This window comes from Vombatus ursinus, unplaced genomic scaffold (assembly GCF_900497805.2).
Source record: "Vombatus ursinus unplaced genomic scaffold, bare-nosed wombat genome assembly UNPS02014772.1, whole genome shotgun sequence".
In the NCBI taxonomy this organism is placed as follows: Eukaryota; Metazoa; Chordata; class Mammalia; order Diprotodontia; family Vombatidae; genus Vombatus; species Vombatus ursinus.
Window position 1 is genome coordinate 19,847,417 of NW_020954550.1, and position 15,066 is coordinate 19,862,482.

The window sequence follows — 15,066 nt, forward strand, 5'->3', positions numbered from 1 at the left end:
AAATGCCCAAGAGTGGTCAAAAACTTACAGCATAGACCTCAGAAGCACTGAGGAGCAGCATTAGTGCCATTGTTCAGTCCAGGACATCCCAGACCTATGAGCTCCAAGTGTGGTAGCATTCTGTCCTAGTATCCTGAAATTGTCCTAAAATGTCCTAAAAATATACTACTCTGAGCCTCCAAGATCAAAGGGGACCTAAAATTTACCATCTCTTACTACAGATATGCTCTAGGAGATATAGGTTACCACAGGAACCCAGGTAATCCATGTCAAGACCAAGCAGGTTTGGCCACCCAACCCAAAAGTAGAGGAAGGCCTGGCCTTGTCACAAAGCCCCCTTTCAGGAACTAAAGATGGAGAAATGAGCGTGTAAAAAGAAGGCACAGACCACCTCAAGGTATTATTATAGATCATGCACAAATTAAGACATCACCCCTGTGATATCATTGGACCTCTTCAAGAATAAAGGATGAACAAAAACAACAGATGTAAAGATACACAAAAAATCCAACAGGAGAGAGTAATACTACAACCAATGGAGGCAGAGACTCAAAGAAAAATTTGCGTTTTGCCTAGAATCTCCATGAATGTTGAGATGAAACAAAGCAACATATAAAAAAGAAGTAGAAGCTTTTAAGCAAAGAATTGGAGGGAAAATAAATAGCTTAGAAGTGAAAGTGGTAAATCTTCCTGAAGTAAAGGACTCCCTGAAAACTAGAATAGACCACAGAAATCAATGACTCTAAGAAACAAGAAATATTAGAATGAAATCAAACAAATGGGAAAATAAAAAGAAAAAAAAGTAAGATCTACTATTGAAAACAGAAAAACAGTTCGTCAGGTTAAGAATGATCAAACTCTACACAATAACAGCCACGTTGTGCCATGACTAATATGATAAACTTAACTCTTCCCAGCAATACAAGGATCTAAGACATCTCCAAAGTCCTTATGATAGAAAATGCTATCCACATCCAAAGAAAGAACTATGGAGTTTGAATGCAGATCGAAGCATACGATTTGCTATTTTGTTGTTGTTGTTGTTGAGTTTTGTTTCCTCTTTCTGGTGGTTCCTTCTATTGGTTCTAATTCTTACAACATCACTAATGTGAAAATATGTTTAATAGGAATGTATATGTATAGCCTATGTCAGATTGTGCGCCATCTTGGGGAGGGTGTGGGGAGAAAGGGGGAGAAAAATTTTAAACTCAAAAGCATTTGGAAGTGATTGCTGATAAATCAAAATAAATTAATAAAAAGAAGAATGATCAAACTCCCTAAAACCATTATCTCCTCCCTGCCAAAAAAAAAAAAAATCTGGCCACTATATTTCAAGAAATCATAAATGAAAATGCCCAGGTCGATTAGAACAAGAGGGCAAAGTGAAAATAGGATCCATTTACACACACAAAGATTTTGATTCGGAAACACATCCAGCTCAAGAGGGAAACGACAAAAATAAGAAGAAAAAGAATGGAAGAGGAGAAGGGAACAGTCCAAAGCCAAACAAACTTCAGCTTTGGAAGATGAATCCTGAAGGGAGTATAAAGAGGGTATTAAAAGGAAAAGGTAAGAACCAATGATGGGACCCTAAGTGAGAAGAAGAAAGGAGGGGATCATGAGACAAAAGCAGATTACTGAAGTTATAAACCACTGGTATTGATCATATTCCATCCCTTTCACTACCTTCTGCTTTGTGAAGTGAGCAGGGAAGGACAGGGTGCTGAGAGAGGAAACAGTGATTATTCAAGGACAGTTAACAATCATAGCAGTGAACTTGCATGAGATGAGTTCTGATGTCCAAGATGTAAAAGGAATTGATTCAAATATATATGAACAAGAGGGATTGTTCAATAAAGAACTAGTAAAAAGATATGTACAAGTAGTTTTTTAAAGCTATCAACAGTCATGAAAAAAATGTTCCAAATAACTAAGAGAAATACAAATTAAAATAACTCTGAGGTTCTACTGTATACTCATCAGATTGGGAAAGATTACAATAAAGGAAGATAATAATTGTTAGAAAGATGTGGGGGACAGCAAGGCTGGACTGGAGCCAACTCCAATTAACTCAAGAGGTGATTGTCAGATTTTCATTGTGAACGTTTACACCTCAGAAATAAGCAGACTGCAAATTAAGGCTTGATTTATTGTTTTATCGTTTGTCTAGACTTAAGAAAGTGATAGAACCCTTTGACCCAGCAATAACACTTCTAGGGCTATAGCCCAGAGAGATCATACAAATGGGAAAAGGATCCACATGTACAAAAATATTTATAGCAGCTCTTTTTGTGGTGGCAAAGAATTGGAAATTGAGAGGATACCCATAAATCGGGGAATGGCTGAACAAGTTGTAGTCTGTGAATGTAATGGAATACTATTGTGCTATAAGAAATGATGAGCAGGTGGACTTCAGAAAAACCTGGAAAGTCTTGTATGGTCTGATGCTGAGTGAAGTGAGCAGAACCAGGAGAACGTTGTACACAATAACATCCACATTGTACGATGACTAATATTGATAGACTTAACCCTTCTCAGCAATACAAGGATCTAAGACATCTCCAAAGGCCTCATGATGGAAAATGCTATCCACAAAGAAGAAAGAACCGTGGAGTTTGAATGCAGATGGAAGCATACTATTTGCTATTTTTTTTCTTCTGTTGTGTTTTGTTTCCTCTTTCTGGTGATTCCTCCTATTGGTTCTAATTCTTACTTACAACATGACTAATGTGAAAATATGTTTAATAGGAATGTATATGTATAGCCTATATCAGATTGTGCACCATCTTGGGGAGGGAGCTGGGAAGGGAGGGGAGAAAAATTTAAAACTCACGAGCTTGTGGAAGTGATTGTTGATAATTCAAAATAAATTAATTAAAAAAAGAGAAAGTGATGGAGAAAATGTTAATAATGCAGATTAAGTTTAAACCTGTATTATGAGTATTTTATTTTTAAGAGCCAATTTTTGAACACTTACCAACACACCCCTAGAGGAAAGGCACATTAATGCTAGGGAAGTTGCGAATTGGTCCAGACATCCTGGAAAGTAATTTGAAATTATAGCTAAAAAGGTTACTAAAGTCTGCATATCCTTTGACTCAGCAATACCATTACTGGGCCTATAGACCAAATAGACAAAAGAAAAAGGAAAAAGACACACCTCTACAAAATTTTTATTGTAGCACTTTTTGTTGTAGCAAAGAAGTGGAAACTAAGGGAATGCCTATCGACTGGGGAATAGCTGAAGAAATTATGGCATATGAGTGAAATAGAATGCAAGAAATAACTTGAGATAGTTTCAGAAAATCCCGGGAAGACTAGTATGAACTGATTCAGAATAAACGAAGCAGAATCAGAAAAACAAGATACAATAAAAGTGCTACAAAGGAAAAAACTCTTTGAAAGACTTTTAAAACTCTCATCAAAGCAATGGCCAGTCACAACACCAGATGACTGATAATGAAGTGTATTACCTACAGAGGTGATGCATAGACACACATTTTCTGTGGTGGTCACCATATGGATTTGATTTACCTAACTATGCTTATTTGTTACTCCATTTTTCTTTTCCTTTATAAATTGGGGAAAGGGAGAGAGAGGAGAGTTAACAACAGCGATGCCAAAGAGGAAAAAAAAAAGAAAAGAGACCAACTGCCATATTTATATAAAATGTACAGAAGAGAACAGAAGGAAATTCACCATAAAGCTCAAGCACGATAGTGTTGAAAATGGTATGTTGAGTTCATTATATACCTGAAATGAAAAATATGTTCTGTGGAGTAGAAATTCATGATGTCATGTACAATTCTTTTTTTTTAATGTTTTATTTTGTATATGAAAATGTTCATGGGTTTGGTTGGGTTTGGGTTGTTTTTAGTGTTTCTTAAGTTCAGATTTTTTTTTTAAATTTAAAAAAAACCAAAAAATGTATAAATAAAGTAGCCCTGACCAGTGCCTGTGCCAAAGGAAGAAAGCATAATAAGAGAAGACTTTGGAGAATGGGTGTGGAGAATAGGTCTTTTACCTAAAGAGTTTTAGTTATTCCTGGTATTCAAACATTTGAAATGATCAAATGAAATTATATATGTAAAGTGCTTTGCAAACCTTAAAGCACAATATAAATATTAACTATCATATCATCATTATTATTATTTCTCCAAGATTGATCTTGTTATGCAGATTTCACCATGCCCTTGAGATGCAGCTGTTGCTTATGCTAGGAAGTCAAATAAAAGGAGAATTTGTCTTAGGCCCTATACAAATGTATATAATTATGGAAAAACCAAAAGAGCCTGGTTTTTTGTTTTTGTTTTTTGAAGTGCTATGTAAGGAATGAAGAGGATTGCCTTATGGTAAGGTCTGTGTTGAGTAAATTTAATAAAGTAGACTGAGGTACAGACTCCCAGCAAGATCAGTTTATTAACAGTGACACTTATAACTGTTAACAAAGTGGGTCAGACTGGCAACTTCAGCAAAGTCAGCAACCTCAAGAAAAGGAGAGGACCCTTTTTATTAACATACAACAAAAAAATGGGGTCTTGTTAGGCCTGAAAGAAAGGTGATAGGTTATAGAGTTGGGGCAAGAACATTGTGAGTGGATATACTAAGAAAGGTGGGCTGGCATTCAGGTGAGGCTAATCACACCCTTTTCTAACAATTAAGGAATGTTAATTGTTTTATGGGACCCATCTATATCTTGTAGTCTTTGCTAGGGGATCAAAAGGAACAGACTTGCTGTCTCCTTGGAAGAGATAAAAACTTCCTTTACTACATAAAGACAAGTATCTTTTAGGAATGGTAATTTGTAGTGCTTAACAAACAGATATCCAGGAAGTATCCCAGGAGATACCTATGTGGGAGAGAACTTTTCTTTTAAACTAATTTTAAGCTAACTCAGAGAGAAAGCTAAATTTCTGAGCCCAACTCAAGGATATAGGAAGGTGGCTTTAGGCAGATGCAAACTCAATTATAAAATCAATACAGCATAAAATCAATTATATTGTAAAATCAATATAGTAGAAATAAGTTCAGTCACTTCAATTGTATCCAATTCTCTGTGACCCCATTGGGATTTTCTTGGCAAAGATGAAATAAAAACTGGAGTAGTTTGCCATTTACTTCTCCAGCTTAGGAAACTGAGGTAAACAGGGTTAAAGTGACTTGCCCAGGGAGAACAGCTAGTTAAGTGTCTGAGGATGCATTTGGACTCAGGTCTTCCTGACTCCAAGCCAGGTGCTGTATTGACTGCACCACTAAGCTACCCTGTAGAAACTAGAAGTAGTGTTAATTTTTATCTTATCTTTTCAGTGAGTAGCAACATATATTTGGCCTGAACACATCTGAAAGATTGGATCCAGGCTGAGGCAGTCTTTGGCAAACTGGTTGACTCTTTATCTGTTACTTGACCCTGTTATGGATTCTTCTTAGCTTTGACTAACCTAATTCTGAGTTTACTTACTTTTTTAATAGGATAGGAATGTTCAGTCTTTTCTTTTTCAAGGGTCTGCTACATATTTTGAACTACAGTTTTGTTGGGTTTTTTTTTTTTTTTTTGCTTTTTGATGAGGCAATCAGGGTTAAGTGACTTGCCCAGGGTCACACAGCTAGTAAGTGTCAAGTGTCTGAGGTCAGATTTGAACTCAGGTCCTCCTGACTCCAAGGCCAGAGCTCTATCCACTGCACCACCTTGCTGCCCCCTGGTCTGATACATGTTAAAAACTATTTATCTAACTTTGACCCGAGTCATTAACTCCTCTAGACCTGTTTCTTCATTGGGAAAATAAGGAGGTCGACTAGATGATCTGTAAGGTCACTTCTAGCTCTAAATTCTGTGATGCAGTCTTTCACTGAAATCTGTTTATAAATTTTCCCCATTGAAATCCAGGTATAGTCATATCCCTAGGAACTCTTACCACAGAGCTGGAGGATTAGTTACAATATACAGGGTATCCCAAAATTCTTAGTGCAGTTTCAAGTTATTAAAGCTTAAATTAAAATTCCACTAAGTCTTATGGAACACCCGATGTATGACCAAATGGTCACTGTCCACATATAAATCCTCCCTAGAAAATACTCCCAGTGAACCAGAGGTTTCTCTCTAGGTTTTCTGTTATTTCACAGATGCCAGTGCAAAACTCAAATTATCTATCAGTTATTCTTTTTTCTGCATGAATAGCCTACCTCCTTCTCCACAAAAACATAAACTTGTAAGATATTCAGATGAGATTAATCTGAACTCTCCTCTCACACACCCATAATAATTGTGGTACAGTAAAAGGAACTCTGGCTTTGGGAGTCAAGCTGGGTTTAAGTTCTGGCTTAGATACTTTGTATCTCTGGGAAAGTCCTTTCCTCTCTCTGGACCTCAGATTCCTTATTTTAAAAAATGAGGGGGATTGAACTAGATGATTTCTAAAGGCCTTCCAGTCCTGAATCCAATAATTTTGTAATCTTCATGATAATGGTTCTATTCAGGGGAGTAGCTGCATGGGTAACATTTTTCATTCCAACTATGGTAATCTTATCCTCTGATACATTAGCAAAGTCTCCTCCTTCTCTCCTCTGCTGCCATCATCCCCACCCCTCTTCTTCTACATATATGCCCACTCAACTCATTCAGAAATTCTAACCATCAGAGGACATTTATTTTTTGTTTGTAATTTACTTATTTGTTTTTAGTTTTCAACATTCACTTCCACAAGATTTTGAGTTCCAAATTTTCTCCCCATCTCGCTCTTCCCCCCACTCCATGATGGCATGCATTCTGAATACCCCTTCCCCTAATCTACCCTCCCTTCTATTTCTCCCCTCTTTCTCTTATCCCCTTCCCCTTCAATTTTTCTGTAGGGCAGCATAGATTTCTATGCCCCATTGCCTGTATATCTTATTTCCCAGTTGCATGTGAAAACAACTTTTTTTTTTAGCATTTGTTTTTAAAACTTTGGGTTCCAAATTTTCTCCCTTCCTCCCTCCCCACCCACCCTCATTGAGAAGGCAAGCAACTAGATACAGGTTATACAAAACGCTTCCATTATGCAAAATACTTCTGTACTAGTCATGTTGTGAAAAAATAACTATATTTCCCAGAGGACATTTATATAATACAAATGTTTCCTAAAAAAAAAAGGAGATCCACTGGGGCCACATAATCTGCTAGAAAAACTCAAGAAAGATCATAGTATAAACATGAATATTGCTTTCAAGGACAAAAAAAAATAAAAGGATCACACACTAACTAGAACTAAACTCATTCTGAAATCTGAAGGCCCAGAAGTGGGACCCAAATTTGAAATATCAAATTAAACTTTTATCCCCAACCCCTTTAGCCCTTAATTTATTTCTTCATCCCTGTTTGAGATGAGCCAATTGAATGCAATAGTACAAGAGGACTGACTCATACAAATAGAGCTGCTAGGCCTGCCCATTTCTTTGACCCAAGAAGTGATTTGATTCTTTCAAGTTTTTAAGGGACATGAATGATCTTCTGCCATAAAAGGTGCCAGAGACAGTCAAAGAAAAAAACAGGAGAGAGGTTAGAAAATGGATCTGGTTGTCACTTAGAGAGATCATAGAACCAGAGCTGGAAGGGACCTTAGAGGCCATCTGGCCTAACCCCTTCATTTTACAGATGAGAAAATTGAGGCCCAAAGAAGTCAAGTAACTTGCCTGAAGTCACATAGGTAAACATCATAAAAAGGATTCAAATCCAAGTCATCTAACTCCAAAGGTAGCAATTTTTTGGCTCTGCCAGGAGGCCTGTCTAGGGTTTGAGTGGGAAGGAAATTCCTCTGGTGTTTAATTTGCTTCTCCCTCCCGGATATCTAACCACCACTGGCACAATAGCCACTCTCATCCCAAGGGTAACAGAGATAGAAGCACAAAGGGGAGTATGTCTGTACCCCCCCCTCCATGTGGCATCTAGTGGAATGCTACATAAAAGAATTCATAAACACATTTAACACGTTTACTGGGCACAGGGCCATGGAATGACACTGGAGACCAGCAACGGAACAAAATGGGCTCCCATTGCTACCTGTGCCAGGCAGATCATGAGGAGAAGAAATAATTTCCATAACTTTTCCTTTCTCCATACTATCAAGTGCAGACATCTGTCCTTGCTTCACCCCACCTCTAGAGATGATTTGCCATAAACACAAGCAAAACAAAGTATACAACTTTAAAAATCTGTATGATGGGAATATTTCTCATTTACCCATCCTCAATAAGAGCATCTACTTCTGCCTAGCTAGGCTTTGTTGGGGGAGAATACCCACCACAGATTTAAGTTATGTGCCCTTGAAGTAAAATGGAGTTTTACATTTAATCACCTGTTCAGGAAGGTAGTTAAATGGTATTTGAGATGATGATGATAATGGTGTTCCTCATCCCATAGCCAAATACAGAAGGAGAGGACAGAGATGTAGAAGGCAAATTAAGAAAACTAGGCCACTTTTGCTTGCACCTAAAATTGGGAGATTGCCAGTGCACACAAAAAACAACATGTGTGTTTGAATAAGATGCACAAAGACAATTCATATGTAATTAGGTACATGTGCAATTTTGGTGACTAATCCAATGGGAGTAAACCTTTGGAAAACTTAAACCCATAAATAGGTATTAAATTGGGTAGGACTTGATAGGATCAGAAACTTCTTTCCCATGGGAGAATAACAAGGATGGTATGGCACTGAAGCCTCTTTCCTGTTCTCTTCTGGCAAAGGTTTATACCCTTTTTTTGTGCCATAGACCCCAATGATAGTCTAGTCTAGTAAAACCTATGTACACATTCTCAGAATAATTTTTTATATGTATAAAATAAAATACACAAGATTACAAAGAAAACTAATTATATTGAAATACAGTTATCAAAATAACAACAACAAAACGAAATTTAGGGACCCCAAGTTAAGAACTACAAGACTTAGGGTAAAATAAAATGACAATTATTCTAATCACCAGATGACCAATGAAAATTATCATTAAATATTATCGTTATTAAGAGTATCCACACAGATTTTTCCAAAGTGAAAATGTGACTGTTTTGATCACATATGATCTTGTTACCTTAAAATCCCAGGAATCATGCTCAGTTTGCTATATACAATGGAATCGCTTTATATTCCTGGTGTTAGGGTTAGACAAAAATTCCAATTTATATTGCCAGTGTTTTATTTTTACATCAGAATTAAAAATGAGAAGAAAAAATTTTAAGCCTTCTAGATCTTGACAAAGTAAAGCATTTCTCAGGTCCAATTGTGAAAAATTACATATTGTCAAGAGAGATTTATTGTCTGATATGGGCTAGATACAAGCTTAAAAAATGAAAGATAATTAGCAAATGAAAAGCTATAATTCTGTTCGGTCTTTGAGCCAAGGAATTGCAGGCTCCAGTGATAATACAACCTAATTTATTTCAAATAAATTACAGGTAGTTAAATTCCTATTTTAGTTAAAGCTTTTATAGTCAACTCTCGATTATTCAGGGATTATTCAGTTGAGGAATGATAGAGGTTATTTGCTTCTCTTTCTTTCCTCATGCTGCCATGCTTCTAGATATGTTAGCCCTTCTGTCAAAAAGTAGTTAGGAAAAAGTCCTGGAAATGACACCTAAATCTGGCATTTTCACTCCTCAGAGAAGAAATTGAAACTATCTGTGAAATAGTGGTTTGGATTATTGACAGATTTCATATGCCCATTATACCAGGGCCAGCAATATAAAATGGTACCAGGAATAAGTGGCACCAAATATACCCCTACTGGAAGAAGAAAATGACCCATAGAGGGCCCCTTGGGAGGAGAAACCTTTAGACACTAAGGGAGATAATCTGGGACCGACTCAGGAGGCATTAAGTTGCTATGATAATAAAAGAGAAGAGCTGGGAAAAACAAACCTGTCTGGTACTTTCCTATTTTAACAAGTTAGTCTTTCTGAGATCATAGATCCAGAATTAGAAGGCATTTTAGGGGCTGGGCACCATGCTAGGCTCTGAGGATATAAAAATAAAATAAGACATAGTTCTTCTCTCAAGAAACTTCGGATAGGTTGCTTTCTAGCACTGGCAGTATCTGTTTCTATAAAAATAATTTTGAAAGGCCCAAAATGTTGATGGAGGGGGAGGGAATGATCACCAACAGCTATTATAGACCACTCTCAAGATTCTGACAATGAAAAATGGGCTTACACTGTAATGTGAATGATTTTCACTAGATGTAAGGGAGAAATGTTCTATGGAACTCACAGAGGTTTAGCATTTTCTTCTTTGAATATCTTTGGTGGTATTCAAAATTAGGATGGAGATTTTCAGAGGATTTTAGAGCTGTAAGGATTTTATAGATCATGTAGCATAGACCCTAATTTTACAGATGAAGAAAGCTTAGGCCCAGGGGAAGGGAATCAGGATGCAATAGGCAAAGCAATAGACTTGGAGTCAGTGGACTTGATTCCAACCCTCACTCTTACTACCTGTATCACTTAACACCTCGACCTCAATTTTCTCATCTTTAAAATGGGAGGTTTAGAATAAATAGTCTCTCAATTCTAAATCCTATAATCTATAGGTGATTCACTCACAGTCTTGCTGGTCTAGTCAGATCTGTTTCTTTCTGGTCTAATAAGAACCTTTTCTGGGCCCAGGGATCTAGAGTACTCTACCCACTACCTTTACACCAAGGGGCCCATCAGCTCTGGATTCATGCATGTGGCCTGGACTGGGTTTAGTCCTTGGGAAGCCTGGCCTCTTATAAGAGATGTTGGGGTCTCTTTTCTCAAACTGTTCAAATCCTTCTGCTCTGGTTCCAAAGCCCTGGGGAAGACTGATATAGAGCTTTGGTTTTGGCTCATGTCTAAAGTCTCTCCAAAGTGGGAATAGAAAGCACTCAATGCACAATGTGAATCAAGTATGAGATAGGTATTCATTTCCAACACACAAAAGAAATATTTACTAAAAACACTCACAAGTACATACAGGCAGAAAGACAACCAAAGTAAACAAAGTTGGCTTGGGGAGATTAATGGTTAAAACCATCTGGTAGCAGATGTTGCTGATTAAGCATTTTACATTTCATTTCAGTCTTGCACCGTGTCCCACAAAGTCCATGTCTTTTGAAAAATCAAGCTAGGAACTGCGCTTGTCCTCCAACCAGTGGTCATCTTCTTCTCCAAGAGTGTTGAAGTAGGATAACAAAGATAACTACTGAAATGTCATTCTTAATAAGCAGGCAGCTCTCCAAATCTCTCAAATTCACAAAATGGCCTCTAAGACTAACACGTACATTTTGTTATCAATATTTGTTCCCTAAGATCAAGAAGAGACATAAAAAAGGCAGCCCAAGGCAGAACGTGAGTTTTATCTGCCACATATTCCTGACTGAATGATAACTGAAGCAGGAGGTGAGATGAGCTACCATTCTTCCTATCTCTTGTGAGAAGTCCCAGAGCTACATAATGTCACCTGGACGATTGAAGGAAGAGAGGGCCAGGGCTGGAGTCACTCCTTATTTATAGGTCCACTCAGTCATTGATTCTTCCTGTTAACGAGGTTGCCTCATCATCTCAAAGCACCAAGATTCTTCAATGCTAAAGTCACATAGGTGAGGCCAGCTAGAAGCAGAAAAGATAGCCTTGCACATGTTTTGTTAAACCCCTGCTTCGTGCTAACATAGCACTCATTTCTATACTAGGCTGTTCTGTAATAACAGCCCACAGTTCATTAAACATAAATGGATAGTGATTTGTCCTGGGCCCATTTTTATCTGAGCATCATCAACTAAGATTAGGAGAATGAGATTATAATTGGGAGAATCAATAGTAACTAACAATTATACGATGCTTTAAAATTTACAAAGCACTGCAAACCTGGAAAGTAGATCATCAAATATTATAATTCCTGTTTTATAGATGAAGAAAGTGATTGATTCCTAGAGAGATTAAGTGACTTATCCATGATCACACCATGAGTAAATGTTGGAGAGATGATTTCAACCCAGGTTTCCAGACTGCAAGTCCAGTTCTCTTTTCACTATGGTAGTTTAAATATGCTATAGATGGAAAGAATGATAATGAGGGGAGAAAAAATTGACCTGAAATTGAAATAACTCAATTCTCAACTGTTTAAACAAGCAATTGAAAATAAAAAATGGGAAATAAACAACAGAAAATTTGATTAACACTGAGTATAACTATTTTGTACATGCATTTAACCAATGTAAATTAATTGCCACAAGACCAAGAGCCCAGAAAGTGCCTTACAGTGAAGAGAGGTGGTGGCCAAAGGTTAAGCTGGTTTAGAATATAAACTTATTTGTAAAACTTTTACAAAAGATGGTGAATGATTATGAGCAGTGTTATCTCATAAAGCAAAAAGAAGCAGTGGGGGGGGGCGGTTGCCAATTTAAATGAAGCTTGGCAAGGTATCCAACTTAACACCATCATCCAAATAAGATGAAATGAAATGAAATGAATGAGAACAAAAGAAAAAACGGCAAAGATCTGCAGAAATTACACTAGTAAATTGTTTTTTTACAATGGAATCCCCATGCGTAGAGTATAACGCCATGGTCCTAGATGTTCTTATGGGAGTGTTAGAAAGTTAGAAAATTACAGAGAGTTAGACACTAAAGAGACTCAGGTGGTAAAAGTCCTCAGATTGGACCAAGTACAGAGGTGTGATCGAGCTAGCTCAGACTCACTCTTAAATTTAAAGACTGCTAAATTTCCAGTATAAGCATTTGCACCTTGGAAAGAGGGGTTATTTTATTTTTTTGTTGATTGTCAACGTAAAGTGATGGAGAAAATACAGGTTGACTTAAAAGTGTGTCCTGCCTTTTCAGAGAGCTGGTTCTTAACTGTTTACCAGCATACCCCTGACCAAGTGTATATACAGGAGATTCTTGTTAGAGGTGATGTATTTCTAAAGGTATTAGGGATCAACATGTAAGGTATCTGAAGGGAGGAAAATAACAAAGGCATAGAGTAAAACCTCAGATCTTAACAATACTCCTAAAAGGCAATTAAAGAAAACATCAACTACCAACCTACATGCTTACTCTCCCAAAATAGGACCTGGCTTGTTAATTGTAACTAGATAATTGAAGGCCTTAGTCTATAATACCAGATAATCAACATTATACTCTCTAGGACAGGAAGATGAAGAAAACTTAATTTGTTTGGGACAATTGGATTAGCTCATTATCTGGTTAAAAATAAAGACCATGAATATTAATTATATCTTTACATATACTTCATCATCATTATAGCAAAAATTTTATATCATATAATTTGAAGAGTTTTGTTAATTAAATGTTAAGTTCCTTTAAATTTTTAGCTTCTTTAGGTTTAATGAGTAAAAAAAGTCTTTTATGATAATTTAACAAATGCTCACCAGTAAAAAAAAAAAAACAAGTAAAATATCCTGAGTAACTTGTTGAAATGAGCTGCACATGCCTGTGGTTTAGGCGGAATGAAATGGTTACTTGGAACAGTTATCAAGTGGAAATTATCAAGTTTCTTTAAGTTTCAGGTTTTTTTAGTTTGGTAAGTAAAAATAATGTCCTTTATGGTAATTTAACAAATGTTCACCAGTTAAAAAAAAAAAGTAAAATTTCCCAAGTAACTTGTTGAAATGGTCTGCACATGCCTATGGTTTAGGCCAAATGAAATGGTTACTTGGAACAGTTATCAAGATAAAGTTGAAAATGTTCTCTCATTTTGTTCTCCTGTTTCTTTTTCTTTTTTTTTTAAGTTCAAAGCAAAGGCAGAACCACCCAAAAAAACCCACACACCACACACCATTGGGAAGTATAAACATGGATAATCAATTATTCAACTAGAGTTTTGTTTTGTTTTTAAATTTTCAGTTCCAAATTCTCTCCTTCCTTCCACCCCTCCCCCATCCACTGAGAAGATCTCTCTTTCTGTTTCAATCCCATAATCCTTCCCACATCTGAAAGAGCTCTGTGCAGAGAAAAAACCCAATTTACTTTCCATTCTTCAATCCTGGTTTTTGTTAGAGCAAGTGCTCTTTGGAGAGAATATGTAGGAGGAAGTTGTTTATCTCATTCAGTGTTTCCTCATCTTCAAAATCACAAGTTCTGTTCATTGGAGGAGGAGAAGCTAGAAAGAAGAAGTGAGGAGAATTCTAGGAAGGTTTTTCTCCTGCTGGGGGTTTAAATTCAGTGAAACTATTTTCAGGTTCGAAAGAAAAAGGGAAAGGAGAGGAAAAATGTGTTAAGGGAAACAGCTTTGGTGTAAGAGGACAAAAGCAAAAACAGATGGAAAGAAAGACATCCTAGTGTAGTAATACAAACTGCTCGGCTTCCTTTTCCACCCAGCCTGTCTCCCCGGCCTCCTCCCTCAGCGATTAGTTTACTAATTATTCTGCATCTTTTCTTGGTGAATTGTCAGAATTCCATTTTACCACCTAGGGATGACTTTACCAGCAGGGGGAGGTAGCAGCCCACAGGGAAGACATCCCTGACCCGCTCTTTTTCAAGGCAACACAGCAAATATTGAATCTTAGAATGTTAGAAGTGAAATAGACCTTGTAGATCATTTAGTCTGGTGCATATTAGAAATAAGAAATGAATTGCTGACTGTGTACAAGAGATCCGGGATGACAAGCTCCACAGATCTTACCTTTTAGGACATGAGTGGGGAACCTGTGGCCCTCCAGGTCCTCAAGTGCAGCCCTTTGACAGAATCCAAACTTTACAGAACAAATCCCCTTAATAAAAGGATTTGTTCTTTAAAATTTGGACTCAGTCAAAAGGCTCCACCCTAGGATCTTACAATCCCAAGCTCCATAGAATAGCCTTAGGCAGGACCTTAGATATCATCTAGTACAACAAACCTTTCATTTTAGGAGGGGGAAACTGAGAGTTTGTAAGACCCTGAGAGGTTAAGTACTTGCCCAAGGTCCCTTTGGAATAAAGAGGGAGAACCAGGCTTAGGGAGGGGAAGGGTAAAGGAAATATGGGATCCCATGGTGATGTAAGAAACAGAAAACATCAATAAAATTTTGTTAAAGAAAAAATAAAAGATCGAAGATTTCAGCCCAGGTCCTCTGACTC